Source organism: Cricetulus griseus, chromosome 5 (genome assembly GCF_003668045.3).
Source record: "Cricetulus griseus strain 17A/GY chromosome 5, alternate assembly CriGri-PICRH-1.0, whole genome shotgun sequence".
Classification (NCBI taxonomy): domain Eukaryota; kingdom Metazoa; phylum Chordata; class Mammalia; order Rodentia; family Cricetidae; genus Cricetulus; species Cricetulus griseus.
In genome coordinates this window covers 31610359-31627768 of record NC_048598.1, presented here as the reverse complement: position 1 = coordinate 31627768, position 17410 = coordinate 31610359, and the positions used below count along the sequence as shown (strand labels likewise).

The 17410-nt window shown below is 39.0% G+C and overlaps 1 protein-coding gene and 1 non-coding gene across 6 annotated transcripts in view; both read right to left on the bottom strand.

The window, feature by feature from the left end:
* The window catches only part of Rabgap1l (RAB GTPase activating protein 1 like), a 560109-nt gene that overhangs the window by 196933 nt on the left and 345766 nt on the right, over positions 1–17410 (bottom strand). The window lies entirely within an intron of this gene.
* Positions 7940–8102, bottom strand: LOC113833699. Its single transcript, XR_003485872.1, has one exon. It is a non-coding gene; the product is annotated as a U1 spliceosomal RNA (small nuclear RNA).

The following is a 17410-nucleotide window of genomic DNA, read 5'->3' as shown; positions in this document are numbered from 1 at the left end:
TCTGGTCTTGGAGAATTCAAGTTCCTCCTTCTCCTTTTAGGACTAGGCACTCCCTAACAGGGATAAAAGAAGTCTTTACAAAATAAATAGCTCCAAGCAGAGATTGTTGCAACAGAGCTGTCTGTCACCTTGGCAATTAAGAATGTCTTTTTGACTTCTTTGTGGCATATTCTAAGACCAATGCAAAATGTTTCCTTTCATTTTCTTCAACCCAGTCAGAGATGAAACACCATCTAGTATAAAATCAGGTCAAACTAAATAACTGAAAAGCAGGCTGAAAATCTTAGCAGAAGAAAACCAAAGACTGAAAAACAGAAGGGAGAAGATGCTGCAGGAGAACAAGAGAGAAAAGGCTCTACAGAAAAGCACCTCAAGGACCAAGAAAGGAGTGGATGGGCACAGTCCAGTGTTGCCCAAGAGCAACAGGTAGAGAAGTCCCATCCCAATGGCTCCCCACTGCAGAGGGGCTCCCTGCAGACCCTAATGTGTTAAGTGGACTCAGAGAACAGAGTCATTCCCTCCATCTTTAAGACTCAATAGTATGAGTAATCAACTAACAGTGGGGGCTGTGCTGTTGTTTTAGGCTTGGACTGTATCTGACATTAAAATTTCTCAAAAACAGAATTTCTAAAATTTCCATGCAATTCACTACCAGACATAAACATAAATAAACTACAATTAAGAGGGGTGGGGGAAGGTCTGGAGCAAGAGTCAGCACATCACTGGACAGGTAAGCAGGCAGATAACATGAGGTGATGAAGGTTGTTTTTCAGAGCCCTGTAAACAAGTTTCAATGCCCACTCAATAACTGAACTCAATATGTTCAATGATATTAGTTTCAGCTCATAATTTAATTAATTTTCAAGTTGAAAACTATTGGATTGAAGGAACCGGCTTCCCTTTTGGCAGCCATAATGGTTGAACATGTGCCTTTATGACCTTGTCCTAGAAACCAGAAAGTCAGATGCCTGTCTCGTGACAAGGAACCAATCAGAAGTTAGCTGGTGGCGCTATGCTTTATGGCTCTGGGTGTGCTTTACGGACAAGCGCACAGCAATGACGTAGAGAGCATAGCAACCACCCTGGGAGGGCCTATGAGCCATAACAACCAGTTGACCAATCAACACAGGGCAAGCCCTCCAAGCCTGGAAGCACACCAATCCTGAGCCTGTGCGTACCCCTAGACACTCCCCTTACGCTGCCCTATAAGATCTTTGGGGAGACCTTAGGAGTCGTCTTTTCTCGCCATCCGCCATGGCGGGTGGGTGAAAGACCCGAGCTAACATGGGGTTAGTTCGTTAAGTTACAATAAAGCCTCGTGCAGTTTGCAGCAAGCTCTCGAATCCGCCTGGTGATTGGGGTGACCGAGAACCTGGCCTGAGACCCCGGATACTTGAGTTTTCGGGGGTCTAACAGGATAAAATGTATTTTGATTCTATTTAGTAAGAAAAGAAAGGGCTCATAAAACATAGGTTTAAATACTACCAGGGCTCTACCATTCATCTCTTCATAGAGACTTTTGTTACTGCTAATAAACAGTGTCTTAGGAAGATGTGCAGTATAAAAGAGATTTGGAAGCTGCGCCTGGTGGTACATTCCTATAATCCCCACTACTCAGAAGTCTGTTTCAAGGCCTACCTAAGTTAAAGAGTGAGTCAAGGCCAGCCTAGGCCAGTTAGCAACATCCTGCTTTAAAAGTAGAAATAAAATTTAGATTAGTGGTATCGTGAATGTTTAACATGCTCAAGGCCAGGATCAATCTCTAGCCTCTCCACTTATAAATGATTTGTACATTCAGAAGGCACTAATTTTGCTTTGTATTAAGAATTCTTATGAACAAAATAGAAACGTGTATTTGTTAATAAGCAAATCAAAATCCCTATCTAAAGTAGTGTGCTTCTACTTCACTGGGATACTAGAACAACTAGACATGCTTTAAGTAATTACACTTCCAAATGCTTTAAGTGTCTTACATAAGAAACAATTGGATATCTTAAGAAACAACAACCAGACTACAGTATGTCCCAAGCTCCAATTCTTGGGTCAAGGAAGCACTGTGCAAACAGAAAATTGTTTTATTCAATTATGTAAGAATTTTCCTGCATTAGTCCTCAGAAATGAAGAGCAAAATGGGTTACACTACTAGAACATGGACAAGAGGTAAAATGTCAAGTAGACATCTAAAACATCAGAGCTTTTGAATGCTCTGGTGAAACAAGTAAAAAACAAGAGTTCAGAAGGTCTTATTATGCCTCTTCTGCCCAGTACAATGGCAACCTTAGTATAGGTAGCTGACAGCGTGTTAGTAATGATATGTATGCACAGTTATAATTAAGAGGTCCTGGATAATAGAAAAGATCAAACATTTATTTGGTTAAAATGTCAAACAATGCAACCCAGAAAGTGATTTATTATGGAGAAGTCCAGCCAGAGCAGTCAGACACACCTGTGATATGAAATCATCAGACACATCTGTGATATGAAATTAATAGCACTGCAATGAGACAGCATGGGACTGTGAATTGAAAAGACCTAAACATTGATAAGATGGTAAATAATGATTTACTTTAATAACTTATTTACTTTTGTAACTGTAGTGGGAGTCTTTTAGTAAGAACTAGTTAAGTGTTTTTACAACCCAACTTCCTGAAAATGGGAAGCACTCAAATATTCCACACAGCTTTGCAGGTATCATTAAAATGATTAATGAAGGTTAAGCTTGACTATTGTTTTTATTTAAAATGCTACCTATAAAAGTATACTATGGGATGACTTAGAACACAGTAAGAAATTTAACTCTAAGGATTCAGCTAAAATTATAAAGGTTAAATCCTGTTTTGTGCCCCAGCCCGAGGGGCTCCGGTAATTCGTGGGTCCGAGGTGGATCATGCCTGCAAATAATGGGCGAGAAAGGAGCGGGACCAAGCAGATTCCATTGTCAAGGCCCGTTTATTGATTAATCCAAGGGGTTTTTATAGAGAAAGGAGGAAGCAGAGAAAAAGGAGGTGGGGGGAGGGATGAGTTAATTGTTCTCAGGCAGGTATCCGGAATCTCCTGTGTTTATCTCAAGCACTAACTAAGGAAATGGGGGAGGGGATAGGTGTTAGTTGTTTCTCAGGCCAGGTCCAGGAACCTGAGGGGTGGGATGCTAGGCTAGCTAGGCATGGGGGGTCGCCAAGGCTGGCTTCTGACAGTTTTGCAATTGTTCTACTCCCTATATAAAATATATTTTGTCTTTGGGATGCAAGAGAATTTTACTTAATAAATATGTTTATCAAATGCCACTTTTTAATGTAGTCAACACTAGGAATTTTACTTTATGTGCTATATAAACATTACAAACAGTTTCCTTTGTCAAATCCAAAATGTCCCTTCTCAGGAACTTTGCCTCCACATACAGCTCCTGGTAGGAGGGTTAGAAGACATGTGACTTGACCAGTCCAATTCCCTACACATAATACTAGAGCACAGTTGGGTAACTGGCCTAAGATGACCCAGATCTGTGACTTATGACTATGCTGTCTTATCTGAAGATATATTAGAACAGTCAGATTTGGATTCAGAAATTTTATCTAAAAGATACATAAGGAAATTATTAAGAACAATCCAGTGTACCAGAGGTGAAATGGTATTCATACCTTCTGAGATATGTGAGGCATCCAAAAAACAGAGCTACAAAAGGGGAGACCAGAAGACAAGAACATCTGACTTAGAGCATGCTCACCTTCAGTTACTTGGACGCTTGCCCTTCCTGGGAACTACATTTTCTCTATGTTCACAATAAATCTTCACTGTTCTTGAGCTACTGTCTAGGTTTCTGTTTTGTAGAAATCTTGAAAGAAATGGAAAGAAGTTCTAAAGTATTTGAAAGGTTCAGGCATTATGCTTGCCTGCCCCTGTTATCTGGTGGAACAGGCAGTACCCTGGTCAGCCCAAGGTTCCATGAGAACTGCACTCAGGTGCAGAGGACCCCTTTAAAAGACAGGTCCCTGACCATTTACGCTGTTTCCTCTCTGCTTCCTCTCTACTCTCTCTCTCACCTATGCACTCACTCTGTCTCTCTATGGCAACCAGCCATGGCGGTCAGCCATTTACCCCTGTTCCTCTTCTTAGTCTCCCTACTCTACCGGGCCTCATAATAAACTTATAGTCAACATGTCTCATGTCTCAGCATTTCTCTTTACTTCTTTTTAAACAAAAGAATAACAGTATTAACTTACTGTTTTTCTTGTAAAACTTGAGGTAAATTATTTTTCAGCCTGTAGAATTTAAATGAAAAGGATAAAAGTGCCTTTGCCTACCATTTCTTCATTACTGTTTTCCTCCAACAGATGTTTAAATGTGTATGTCAAGTTAGACACAAGATATTCAGTAGTATACCCACAAAAACCTATCCTACCTTTTGAGCATTTGTAATCTAGCAGTGGAAACTGGTATTTGGAAAGCAGAGTATGTGAACAGCTTCTAACCACAAAGTATTATAGAATGTAAAAGAATGGATCTACTTAATAATGATGATCAAGGAGTTGGGCATGGTTGGGAATGCCTTTGATCCCAACACTCAGGAGGTGGAGGCAGGCGGATCTCTAGGAGTTCCAGGCGAGCTCCTGTCTCAAAACAAATGAAACTAGTAAGCAAGAAAAGCTTCTTAAAGGAAGGAACACTTCCCTTTACATAGGAAGCAGTGCAGTTGAAGAGAGAAGACGGACAGACAGGTGGGCCAATGGAATTGAATCAAAGACCCTGATATTAATCCACATACCTATGAACACCTGATTTTTGACAAAGAAGCTAAAGCTATAAAATAAAAAAAGAAAGCATCTTTAATGGTGCTGGCATAACATGTTGGCATGCAGAAGAATTTAAAGAGATCCACATCTATCGCCATGCACAAAACTCAAGTCTAAATGGATCAAAGACCTCAACATAAAACCAACCACACTGAACCTCACTGCAGAGAAAGTGGGAAGTAGCCTTGAACAGATTAGCACAGGAGACTACTTCCTAAATATAACACCAGGAGCAGAGACACTGAGAGCAATAAGTGGGACCTCCTGAAACTGAGAAACAGTTTGCTTCTGTAAAGCAAAGGACATGGTCAACAAGGCAAAACAACAGCCTACAAAATGGGAAAAAGACCTTCACCAACCTCACATCTGACAGAGGACTGATCTCAAAAATATACAAAGAACTCAAGAAATTAGACATCAAAAGATCAAATAATCCAATTATAAAATGGAGTACAGATTTAAACAGAGAACTATCAATGAAAGAATCTCAAATGTTCAAAAGTCACTGAAGGAAATGCTCAACATCCTTAGTCATCAGAGAAATGAGATACCATCAAAACAACTCTGAGATACCATCTTACACTTGTCAGAATAGCCAAGATCAAAAACACTGATGACAGCTTATGCTGGAGAGGATGTGGGGTAAGAGGAACACACCTACAACGCTGGTGGGAGTGCAAATTTGTACAGATGCTTTGGAAATCAGTATGGTAGTATCAGAAGCCAGCCTTGGTCCTTATTTACACAAGCCTGGCGACCCCCCATGCCCAGCTAGCCACCAGACAGTCTAGCATCCCACCCCTCAGGTTGGGGACCTGGCCTGAGAAGCAATTAACACCTATTCCTTCCCCCACTTCCTTAGGTTAGTGCTTGAGATAAACACAGGAGATTCTGGATACCTGCCCTGGCCTGAGAGCAATTAACATTCATTCCTCCCCCCACCTCCTTTTTCTCTGCTTCCCCCTTTTTCTTTAAAAAGCCCCTTGGTTTCAATAAAGTCAGACCTAGACAAAAGAAAAACCCTGCTTGGTCTCCTCCTTCTTTCTGGCCCATTATTTTCAGGCTTGATCCACCTTGGACTCACGAATTACCGGAGCCCCGAGGGCCGGGGCATGGTAGTTTCTCAGAAAATTGGGTCTCACTCTACCTCAATACCACTTTTGGGCATATACCCAAAGAATGCATACTCACACCACAAGAAGATCTGCACAATTATGTTCACAGTAGCACTATTAAAAATAGTCAGAACCTGGAAACAACCTATTGAAAGGTTCAGGCATTATGCTGGCCTGCCCCTGTTACCTGATGGAATCCACTCAGGCAATACCCTGGTCAGCCCAAGGTTCCATGGGAAAGAAGTCTGCATGCACGTGCAGAGGACCCCTTTAAAAGATAGGCCCCTGCCCCTTTACTCTCTCTCTCTCTGTTCCTCTATCTCTCTGTTTCTCTGTCCCGCTCTGTTCCTCTGTCCGGCGCTCTGTGCGCTCTCTCTGTCTCTCTAAGGCGACCGGCTATGGTGGTCAGCCATTTACCCTGTTCCTCTTCTTAGTCTCCCCATTCTGCCGGGCCTTATAATAAACTTATAGTCAATATGTCTGTCTCAGCAAATTCTCTTTTCTTCTTTTTAAACAAAAGAATAACACCTATATGCCCCTCAACTGAAGAATGGATAGAGAAAATGTGGTACATTTACACAATGGAGTACTATTCAGCTGTAAGAAACAATGACATCTTGAAATTTGCAGACAAATGGACAGAAATAGAAAAAAAAAAAAAAAAACTATCCTGAGTGAGGTAACCCAGACCCAGAAAGACAAATATAATATGTACTCACTCATAAGTGGATATTAGACATAAAGCAAAGAATAACCAGCATATAGCCCACAACCACAGAGAACCTAGGTAACAAAGAGGGCCCTAAGAGAGACACACATGGATCCACCTAGGAAGTAGAGAAAAAGACAAGCTCTCCTGAGTAAACTGGGAATGTGTGGGGGATGGGAGAGGGTGGAAGCAGAGAGGGGAGGAGGGAAGGGGAATGGGGGGAAATGTATAGCTCAATATAAACAAGGGAAGAAAGAGTGAAGACGGTGATGCAGGTAGAAGAAAAAAAAAACAGCACAAGTATTTTCAAATGAAAAACTTAAAAGCTACAGAACCTAGAAGAGGGCAGGCAGTCTTGAAGCACAGTAAAAAAGACCGACTAGTATCCTGTTGGGAGGAAAGGGAAGGCCATCAGCCAGTGAAAATGTGTCATAGAGTGACAAACACTGCAAGAGGTTTCAGCACAGAAGAACCATAACCTAAAGTGTGTTTTGTAAAGTTTTCCTGGATTTCCCAAAGAATGACAGTATTAAAAAAACAAACAAAAAACAGGGCATGTGGTATTTGTCTATGTCTGGCCTATTTGATTTAACATGATGACTTCCAGTTCCACCCATTTTGTTGAAACCTTGTTATGTGTATACTTTATTTCTCTTACCAATTTATTTGATAGACACATTGGTGATCCCATATCTTAGCTACTATATGTATGTTTGCAATAAAAATGTGCAAATAGAAAAAAAAACTGGAAAAAAAACCCAAAAATGTGCAAATGGGTATTTCTTTAGTGTGCTGATTTCATTTATATATTGAGGAGAATAGCTGAGTCATGTGGAAGTTCTACTTTTAGAATCTTAGAATAGCTTCATACTCTTCTTCATAGTGTCTTAGTTACTGTTCTATTGCTGACCAACTCATAAAAGAAAGCATGATTACAGTTAAAGGGCTAGTCCATTATCATCAATGATGGGAAACAGACAGGCAAGACACTAGGCAAGTAGCTGATTGCTTTACATTCTGATGCACAGGCAGCAGGCAAACAGAGATATAAACTGGGCCTAGAGTAGGCTTTTGAACTTCAAAGCCCACCTCCAGCAACACACTTCCTCCAACAAGGCCACATGTCCTAATTATTCCAAACAATCTATCAATTGGGGACTAAGCATGCAAATATATAGGCTTACAGGAGACATTCTTTTTCAAACCACCATACTTACAACTTGACCAACGATGTATACAAGTTCATTTCCTCCATATTCTGACATTGTTTCTTATAATATTCCTTCTAAATATAGTGGTATAGTATCACTTTTGACATTACTCTGAGGGCAAAAGACACAGGGCATTCTCCCAGTACTGTAAATTAAACAGTCAGCATTTCCCACATTTGGGAAAATTACAGAAGTCAGCACACCCAAAGTGCAATAGTTAAGCCTTACCCTGGGAAAACCACTTTGGTCATCATGGTAACTCCTGCCAGGCAAATGCAGTTTGAAGGTTCTTTATAGCTCTGGGATATTAAGCTATCCCCAGATGAACAGCTACTCAGTTCTTCCTATCCTATCCTATTGTCTTTTTCTCTGTAGGTTATCTCTTCTGTTTTCTGTACCAACTTTTTTTTTTTTTTTAGATTGATACAGGATGTCAATTTTTAATTTTGTATCTTGGACTTACCCAGAGGATTATTGACTATACCAGTATCTTCAATGTTATACCCATGTTTTCTTCTTATACTCTTATAATCTCAGGTTTTATATTATGGCCTCTGATTTACTTTTGAGTTGAGTTTTGTACAGGGAAAGATACAATAGTTTCAGAACCTTTTACTGAAGTGGTTGTCTTTTTTTCAAATAGGTTTTTGGCACCTTTGTTAAAGGACTGCAGTTGTAAAGCTTTATTGGATTCTGGGTTTCATACTGTTTTCTATTGGTCTATGTGTCTGGTCTATGTCTTTGTTATTATGGTTCTTGAAGTAGCTTGAAATCAGGTATTGTCGTACCTACAGTTTTGTTCTCTTTGCTTTTTTTTTTCCTTTTGAGATTTCTTTTCAAAATCTTGATACTCTGATGAAAGCTGAATTGATTCTGTAAGTTTAATAATACCAAATTGTATAATGCATGAATGAGAGATCTTTGAAGTTTTTGTTTTATAATCTTCATTGTAAAGTTATTTTAGTTCTGTATTTAAATTTATTCCTAAGGTGGTGTGTGCATACATGTATGTATGGGGTGCTAACTGTGAAACAGGCTGCTGCCATGATTCAGGAACAAGACTTTAGAGAGAGTGTTTTCATAGTTCTCAAACTTCCACTGGCAAATAAAACTTTAAGCAGCCTATGCAGGTTTACTGTTGTTGTTGATTACACAAAGCACTTATTTTCTATATTCTTGTTCATATACATCAACAACTCTTGAGGGTTTTTAGAAATATTTGTTCTTTCTAGAGTCTTAACTGTCTTTAGATCATCTTATTCTGAAGAGGCTTTTTTATGGAGGGGGAAGGAGGTATTGGGGTTAAATGGGGAGAATGTTATATAATGAATCTATTCAACTCTTGTTAGAAACTCCTTGAAAGGGGAATTACCCTTGGTGCTTTTAAATCAGATAATATGGAACTGTCATTTTCTCATCATTCTTATAAGAAAGGAGGCACTGGAGACATACTATAATTCAAAGGGCCAATGATTTCCTTAAATTTCATGAAATATCAAGTTGCTATATAAAGCTGAATATATCTTATACTTTAAAATTGAACTATCTAGGAAGAGTCAGCTTCAAACACCTGCTGTCAGTTATCTTGTCAAGACTAAGAGAAATGCTGCAGTTTTCCTTACTTCTTTTGGGAAATGGTGAAGGGAAAGGGAGGGAAAGCAAACTTTGGAGAACTACTTGAATTACTAATAGGAAAAGAGAGAAAAAAGAAACTTCTATTAAGGCCACTGGCTAAAATTTTATTTTTACCAAAAAAGTATTTCAATTAGGTGTGTCTAGGGGTGAGATTAAGGAGACTGGTTCACTTAAAAAACTGAGAAGTAATCAAAAGATGGATGAGTAGAGCACAGGACAAAGGAATTTTATAATTAATGGGACATTTAATGCTAAACACTTTGTCACAATCTTATTTGACCTGAGAGATATCTTATTTTACAAATAAAGCTAAAGAGGTTTGCACTGGTTAACTAACATGAGCAAGATATGCAGAAAGGATCAAGATCTTAAGTCTAGTATCTTAACTGTTAACTCATTTTATACTGTCTCTATGTTCCCCTAACAGTGAATCCTTTCAGAATTTTCCCCAGAAAGGTAACTTCTGTTATACAGGCACAAAAGTGACTCTAGGCCCCAGGATTGTGTTACATTTAATTGAGCTGTTGGCCAAAGGGGTCCCATGGGAATCCCCAAACGACCCAGGCTGTTGCCAAGATTATAGGTTGCTCTCCACAAACTAACGACAAGGCCCCATTGCTGAAAACACCTATATAACTCAGTGAATATGGAGAAGTTGAGCTGGTGCCTCCATAGAGCCTTCACGCCTATGCTGTAGTGTCTTTGGTACAGGAAGGTAAACAACAACCCATCCACAAATGCTTTGATCTATACAATACTTTCCTGCCTGAAAGATAAAGTAAAGCAACGGTGGCACTATGCTTACGGGAGTAACCAACCAATATCTGATTTGACTTAAGGCCCACTCCATAAGATGGAACCCATACCCAACACTGATTGGGTGACCAATAACCTGAGACTAGATAGCCCAGGGGCCTAGAGTAATAAAAAAAGTACCAATAAAATGACTCCCAGTGATATTCTCTTTTACTCACAGGTCAGTGTCTTATTAAGCAATCATCAGAGAAGATCCCTCCTGAAGCAGATGGGAACAAATAACAGAGACCCACAGCCAGACATTATGCAAAAAGTTAGAACCCTTGGAGCACTCAAACCTAAATGGGAAGTCTCTATCCTAAGGAAGAGGAGGTGGAAAGAATGTAAGAGCCAGAGGGGATGGAAGATACCAATAAACAAAAGAAACATTGAACTCATAGAGACTGAAGCAGCATGCACAGGGCTTGCGCAGGTTAGCACCAGGTCTTCTATGCATACATTATGGTTTCCAATTTAGTGTTTTTATGTTATTCCTGAGTGTGGGAATGAGTCTCTCTGTACTGTGCCCTCTCTTGATCTATGTTCCTTCTGTGTGTTTTATGGAATTCTCATATGTTAGCTTTTATCTTATCTTACATTATTTTATTATTATTCCTTAGAAGTCCATTTGTTTTCTAATGAATAATAGAAAGAGACTGGATCAGTATGGGAGGGAATTGGGGAGGAACTGGAAGGAGTTAGGGTAAACTGTATTCAGGATATATTATGAGGAAAAAAATCTTTTTTCAAGAAAATGGGAAAAGTTGCTTCAGCTTTTAGATGTAGCCCTGGTCCCTATCGCTATGGAATTTCAGAAGTCAAGTCAATCACTTCAATATCTAAATGAGTTTCATTTTACTGCATTTTTGTGAATTAGAATCTGACCTAGGATTAGCTATCTAAAAACGCAACAAATCTATTTCCTTTGGTTACAAGGAATTCTTATACTGAATAAAACAACTCAAAAGACAATGGCTAGTGTGGTTTAGAATGCATTTGGCAGTATCTACTCATATTGAGCATACATACACTCAAACTGGGAACTTTCTAGGAGTATATCCACAGAAGTGTGTGACAAATTCAGGATCACTCACAGCCATACTTAACAGCCTTAATAGGGAAATAATGCTGAGGGTATCAACAACGAAACAGAAGAACGTAGTGTAGTTACAATGAAGAAAATAAACCATATTTAGATGGAAAAATGTGGATGAATCTTATAAACATGACACGGGATAAAAAGGAAATTATCCAAGAAGTTTGTTGTGTATGATTACATGAAGTACAGAAACATGAAAGACAAAGGTATGGTGCTGAGCATCAGGACAACTTGAGAATGTCCTGAAGCAAGTGTTGAAATGCAGATGAGACGCTGCTTTGTATGATCTTGGTGCTGACTACCTTAGGCACATTCCTTCTATGAGAAAACATCAACTTTTCTTAATTAACATTAATTTTTGTTATACTAATAAAAAGTTATTTCAAAAAGTGAAGCATTTTATTTTTGGTGGGTTAACAGCACAATATTTACACTATAATATTAATGTGCAGGCTTCTTATCCCAAAACAGACATTAAAGCAAAAGATACCCAGCCTACAATCCACAACCACAGAGAAGCTTCAGAAACTGGTGGAAACAAATGCAGAAATCCACAACTACCCAACAGGCCAAGCTCCTGGAGTGCAATCAAAGTGAGGGAGGAGCAATAGTATGAAGAAAGGAGTCAAGACCATGATGGGGAAACCAAAAGAATCAGCTGACCCGAGCTGGTGAGAGATCACTGACTCCAGTCTGACAAATGGGGAACCTGCAAAAGACCAAACTAGACTACCTTAATATAGGTGACAATGGTGCAGCTGAGACAGTATGAGGCCATGGCAGTGGGATCTAAGATCTAACTCTAATGCACAAACTGACTTAGTGGAGCCCATTCTATACGGAGAGATACCTTGCTCAGCCTAGACACATGTGTGCTGGGGGATGGAAAGGTACCTTGGTCCTGCCTCAATGAGATGATGGGACAGACTTAATAAGTAGACTTCCTAGGGGAGCCCTTACCCTCTCTGAGGAGCATATGGGAGGTGGGGGAAGAGTGGGGGGAGCAGGGGAGAGGAGGGAGGAAGGAGGAGGAACTGGGATTGGAATATAAAAAAATAAATTAATAAAACAATTTTAAAAAGAAAAAGACAGACATTACAACAGGGTGTTAAAATGATTTTCCTTTCAAATGTGGGCTAAAACTTTAGAGATAGTGCATTCCTTTTTGTCAGAAGCCAGCCTTGGCGACCCCCCATGCCTAGCTAGCCTAGCATCCCACCCCTCAGGTTCCTGGACCTGGCCTGAGAAGCAACTAACACCTATCCCCTCCCCCATTTCCTTAGTTAGTGCTTGAGATAAACACAGGAGATTCCGGATACCTGCCTGAGAACAATTAACTCATCCCTCCCCCCACCTCCTTTTTCTCTGCTTCCTCCTTTCTCTATAAAAACCCCTTGGATTAATCAATAAACGGGCCTTGACAATGGAATCTGCTTGGTCCCGCTCCTTTCTCGCCCATTATTTGCAGGCGTGATCCACCTCGGACCCACCAATTACCGGAGCCCCGCAGGCCGGGGCACCTTTTAGCATAAGAAGTATATTTCAGAACTCTTTATTTATACCATGTTACCACACAATAGGGAATCTGCACAGACCGCCATACAGTCAGATTTAAGTATTTTAAATAACAATTATTAATAACTAGAAGGTTTTTAAAACTCAAGTTGTAGTGCCAAAATGAGAAAATTATCCCCTTTCTGACAAATTAACTTTGTATTCCCAACTTCAGAATGAAAAAAAGGAATCCATGACATGATGATTCTGCCCCTTAAGAATAAAGACAAACTCAGTCTTTCTCTTTTACATTATAATAGGATTTTTGAGTAAAACACTTTACTGACTAGTGTTTTTTAGTTAGAATGACTTTGAAAAAAACCAACATATTTCTCAGAATTTCCTATTCTTCCATTTGCAAAATATTAATTGACAAATATAAAAATGTGTACTGTTTTCTTATAAACAGATATAAAAAAAGATCCAGTATACAGTTTATTTAAGACCATTTCTTCCACTAGAATATTTAGTACATAGAAAAGAATAGCTTTTGATATAAATATTTTATTAACTAGAAGAAGGAAAATGGCAAAGAGAAAAAGCAGACAGGCAGGAAGTCAAAGTTTATTCAAAAACTCCTTTGCAAAATAATTCTTGACAAAGATGACAGAGATGAGTTAGTGGAAAAAGTGAACATCCTGAGGCACACTACAATACTGTTCCTCACAGTTTATTTTGAAAAACTACTTTACTCCGTTACTTCCTTAGAAATCATGATGCTACGACAATAACTTACCCCACATTTTGGAAAGCTATGCAGGTACGGAAATAAACCTAACCAATGAGGTCAAAGACCTCTGCAGTAAAAACTTTAAGACACTGAACAAAGAAATTGAAGAAGACACCATACAACAGAAGACCTTCCAAGCTCCCAGAATAGCAGAATCAACTGTGTAGAATGGCTGTGTTATCAAAAGTAATTAATCTACAGATTCAAATGCAATCCCAATCAAAATTACAAAGACATTCTTCACAGAACTAGAAAAGATAACTCTAAAATAAACACAAAAGGCACAGATAATGAATGCTTTAACAATAGCTGACCTCAAATTCACACCCCAGAAATACTGTGACAAAGAAAGCATAGTACTGGCATAAAAACATGTGGGCCAGTAGACAAATAATAGAAGATCCAGAAATAAATGTATATATCTTTGGCCATCTAATGTTTTCTACAAAGGTGTTAAAAATTACATTAGAGAAAAAGTACCCCATTGAACAAATAGTGCTGGCAATCTGGATAGCCACATACAAAAGAATGAAATTAAAACCATATATCCTACCTACCACCCACAAAAACAAACCAAGATGGATCAAAGGTTTTAATTTAAAACACGATTCAGGAAAATAATTTAGGACAAAGGGAAGGCAAGAACATTCTAAAAAGGATTCCAACAGTATAAAAAATACTGACATATGGGAATTACATGAAATCAAAAAGCTTTTGCATAGGAAAGGGAAATATCAGCATGGTGAAAACAGCCCACAGAATAGGAAAAAAATTTTTTTGCCAGATTTGGATATGGTAACGCTATCCAGAATATATAAAGAAGTGTGAAAAATAAACACACAAGAAAACAAAAATGCTGATCAATAAATAATGAATCAATGGGGAAATAAACTGAACAGACCCTTCTTAAAAGATGAATCACAAATGGCCAACAAAGTTATGAAGAATATTCAACTTCCTTATCTATCAGAGAAATGTAAACTCCTTTAAGAGCCCACCTTATTACAGTCAGAATGTCCACCATTAACAAAACAAATGCTGGCAAGGATCTGAAGACAAAAACAAAACCCTGATTCACAGCTGGTAGGAATGTAAACTAGTGCTGCCACTATGGAAATCAAGGAGGTGTGCTAGTTGGGTTTGTTGTCATTTGACACAAAGTAGAGTCACCTGGCAAGAGGGAAACCTCAACTGAGGAGGTGCCTTTGGGAATGTCAAGAATGTCAGCTTTTGGGATATTGTCATGCAAGCAGTACAACCCCTGCAGAGATAGGGCTGGGCAGTATATCAAAGGAAGCTGAGCAAAACCAGGGGAACAGGTCATTATTATCTGTTCCTACCTCTGCTCCTGCTTGAGTTCCTGATCTGACTTTCCTCAATAATGGACTGTGATCAGGAAATAAAAGCCACCTAACAAGTTGCTGTTGGTCAAGGTGTTTCACGAAGCAACAGAGAAGCACTTTAGATAGGAGGATTCCTAATAACCTAAAACTAAAGTTTTCATATAACCCAGCTTTACTACTATTGGGTACATCCTAAAAACTCTAAATAGCACCATGGATACTTGCACAGCCATGTTCACTGGTGCACTGTTCACAACAGCCAGGAAATGTATCCCACCTAGATGTCCCCTAACAGATGAATGGAAAATGAAAATCCTATACATATACCCAATGAACTTTCTTATTCATCCAAAAGGAAAAATGAAACTCTGGGTAATATTAATGGATCTGGAAATTATTATATTTAATGAGGTAACCCAGTCCCAGAAAGAAAGGTGTCCATGAGAGGAGAGAAAAGAATTTTTAAAGAAGAGTAAGGAAGCTGAGCTTCGGTGGCACATGCCTTTAATCCCAGCACTCAGGAGACAGAGGCAGGAGGATCTCTGAGTTCGAGGCCAGCCTGGTCTACAGAGTGAGTGCCAGGATAGGCTCCAAAGCTACACAGAGAAACCCTCTCTCAAAAAACCAAAAATAAATAAATAAAAATAAAAAATAAAAAAATAAAAATAAAATAAAATAAAATAAAAATAAAAAAAGAAGAAGAGTGAGTAAGGAGAGTTTTTAAAATGCATTAAAATGCAATAATGAAAAAATTACTTTGTATGATCATTAAAAATAAAAAGCAGCTTCAGAGTATAGGCTGATAGTGAAAGAATGAAACACCTGGTGGTTTATTAACTGTGATGAACACTGTGATCTTTCACCTACTGTGATCACAGATGGCAAAGGACAGGAAGGCTTTTAAATTTTGTTTGCATTTCTTTACTGTAAATTTGAGTGATTTTCTTAACATTAGAAATTCAAGTGTCTTCAAGATTAAATTTTCCAAGAAATTGTGAATCCAGGTTCCAGAAGACCCATAAACAGTGCCAGGTGTCATGGCTCAGGAGACAATTTCAGAAAGTCATCCATCCAGCAAACTACACTACAGCATTACTTTTCTACCATAAACAATAGATAAATACATTTAGCAGAACAATTAAGCACACTAAATCTTGTAATCAAAACCATAAACTTATCCAGTACCAACACAGATAACCTTTTTAAGAAAACAATATGAAGTGATGGTAATTTTGAAGGGACCAGCCATGACATGTTCGGCCATAACAGCCGAACATGTGCTTGCCATGACCTTGCCTTGGTCACTAGGAGGTCAGATGCCTGCCTCATGGCAAGGAACCAATCAGAAGTTAGCTAGTGGTGCTATGCTTTACAGCTCTGTGTGCGCTTTACGGACAAGTACACAGCAATGATGCGCAGAGCATAGCAATCACCCTGGGAGGGCCTATGGGCCGTAACAACCAGTTGACCAATCAACACAGGGCAAGCCCTTCAAGCCTGGAGCCACACCAATCCTAAGCCTGTGCTTAGCCTAGACACTCCCCTTACACTGCCCTACAAGATCTCTATGCAGCCGCTTCAAGCTGTCTTTTCTAGCCATCCTCCATGGCGAGTGGGTGAAAGACCTGAGCTAACATGGGGTTAGCTCGTTAAACAACAATAAAGCCTCATGCTGTTTGCATCAAGCTTTCAAATCTGCCTGGTGATTGGGGTGATCGAAGTCCTGGGTTGAGATCCTGGAGGCCTGAACTTTCCTGGGGGTCTGACAGTTTCAAGGTTATACTGTATATAATGCAAACTCATTAATATATCATATGGTCATTTCCTTTATTTTAATTTCAAGCTCATACTGTATTATAATGGAAAAACATTAATATATCATATGGTCGCTCTCCTCATTTCATGAAACATTATCCTTAGCTCAGTGTATAACTTGGGGTAGCCTATGAAGAATTATTTATCAAAATTAATTTTGAATATTAGCTGGTTTTAAGATTACAGAACTCAAACACCTGAATTTGGTTTCTTTTAAAGAGTACTGTACTAAAAAGGGAGTCAGAACCATTCAGGATAATCAGGAAAAGTTGGATTTTTGCATAACTGCCCAGATTTTCTTTGTATAGATTGTGATCTATCATAGCAGATTGAAGAAGGTTTTTAGCTTCTTTGTGTCTCCCACTGGTTATATTTAAAATAGCATTTTGTAGACTAAGTTATAAGTAAAATGAATAGGACAATGAATATATTATCAATCAGCATCAATAGCTGTTGTTGTAACTTTAAAAGTCAGTGCTAGAGAGAAAGAAGCCATGCAACAGAACTTGGGTGGAGGGTTTTTTTTTACTGGGGGAAAGGGGGGGAAGGAGAGGGGAGATTGTCAAAACCAGTCCTCTGGGGACAGGAACTGCAGAAGAGAAGAGAGAGGCAGA